Here is a 1,622-nt window from a genome sequence, read left to right as displayed (position 1 = left end):
TCAGTCACATCAGCTTTCCAAAGCAGCTTAAAAACTGAGAAACATACAGTGTTGTGAAAAGTATTTATTAGAATTGGCAACATTAAATTTTCCTTACTATTTTCAGTTTGTTGTGGAAATTAAAACAAGAACCACGTTTTCCAGCTGCAGAAATGCTGCTATTCAGCCAGTTTTAGTCTGCGGCTGTTTACAAGACAGTATAAGTGTTCGCTGCCTAATAAAAACAATCATCTGTATTCCATGGCTGCAAGAAACAACACTGTGAGAGAGTGGAGCAAGTCGAGGAGGTTTTGGAGAAGAATATGAATTATCTCACCCAGAGAACAAAGCACAGACGAACCCTGAGCACCAAGGGAAATTGCACAACAACGTGCAGGCGAGTCTCCAAACCTGCATGGTTTAACTGGGGGATTTTATACTTTTGAGAAAAAATGTATTTCTTGAATATCCCCATAGGTACAGTCTTGCCACTTATTTCTGCAATTTAAATTGTTGCTTCTGTTTTTTAAGGCCGGGATGAACGGACAAGCATTTAATCAGCCAAGCTGGATGAAGGAGCACAGGTACCACTGAGACTCGTGGGATGACTCTGCAATGAGCAAGAACATTAAAGGCTGCTATAAAGAAACAAGCTCCTGTGCCCTCAGATGGACAGAATTATAAAAATCCCCACAGCATCCCCAAAGCACTGAATTAACTGGAGAAGGAGCTGTGTTTAATGTGATGGATGGAGCCCGCGGGCCCCATCGCGGAGACGTGGCCGTCAGGGCACCGGTACCTGCCATCGCTCCCCGCAGCACCTCCCCGGGAACATCAGACAGGATAATTACGTACTTAAATCTGGGTGCTTTACTACGCAGAAATTCATCTGCTACCCTCTGAGTCCTTGAAGTTAAAGAGGGATTTGAGTTACTGACATAATTTGTTCCCTGAGGGCTGTGGAAAGCAGAGAGAGGAACATCTGAATAATAACTCTCCGACCATGTCTTGAATGGGAGCGAGCACTGCTCCAGAGTGAGACACAATGGGAAGCAAAAGATATCAAATGTTTATAAGCTACATAGTTCCCAGGCAGGATGGGGCTGGGTTTTTCCCCAAGCAGCAGCCGGGAGGGAGGTCAGTAAGTTCCCTTCAGAAACTGTAATTACAGCCTTCCAATACCTGAAAGGAACTTACAGGAAAGATGGGGCAAGACTATTTACAAGCGCCTGCAGTGATGGGACAAGGAGGAATGGGTTCAAACTGATAGACAGTAGGTTTAGATTGGATATTGGGAAGGAATTGTTCCCTGTGAGGGTGGGCAGGCCCTTGCACAGGGTGCCCAGAGAAGCTGTGGCTGCCCCTGGATCCCTGGAAGTGTCCAAGGCCAGGCTGGATGGGGCTTGGAGCAGCCTGGGATAGTGGGAGGTGTCCCTGCCCACGGCAGGGGGGTGGAACTGGATGATCTTCAAGGTCTCTTCCAACCCACCCCACTCTGTGATTCTGTGGCCCGTGACGAGCTGCTTTATGTTCCGTTTGCAAAGCTTCTGTTAAGGTGACGCTGTCTGTGGTCCAAGCTAGGGGCTGCTGTGTGTGAGGGGCTGCTGTGTGTGAGGGGGCTGCTGTGTGTGAGGGGGCTGCTG

At 48.0% G+C, this 1,622-nt stretch overlaps 1 protein-coding gene across 1 annotated transcript in view; it reads left to right on the top strand.

Moving 5' to 3' along the window:
* Positions 1-1,446: 1,446 nt before the first annotated feature.
* Positions 1,447-1,622, top strand: part of CUNH1orf174 (chromosome unknown C1orf174 homolog) — a 4,408-nt gene continuing 4,232 nt past the window's right edge. Inside the window, exon 1 of the mRNA XM_017744069.1 lies at positions 1,447-1,534. The gene's annotated coding sequence lies outside the window, so the exon portion shown is untranslated. The remainder of the gene's footprint in view (positions 1,535-1,622) is intronic.

The sequence above is a fragment of the Corvus brachyrhynchos genome, unplaced genomic scaffold, assembly GCF_000691975.1.
Source record: "Corvus brachyrhynchos isolate BGI_N302 unplaced genomic scaffold, ASM69197v1 scaffold68, whole genome shotgun sequence".
Lineage (NCBI taxonomy): Eukaryota > Metazoa > Chordata > Aves > Passeriformes > Corvidae > Corvus > Corvus brachyrhynchos.
Note: the sequence above shows the minus strand (reverse complement) of the source record. Positions and strands in the feature narration are given on the sequence as shown.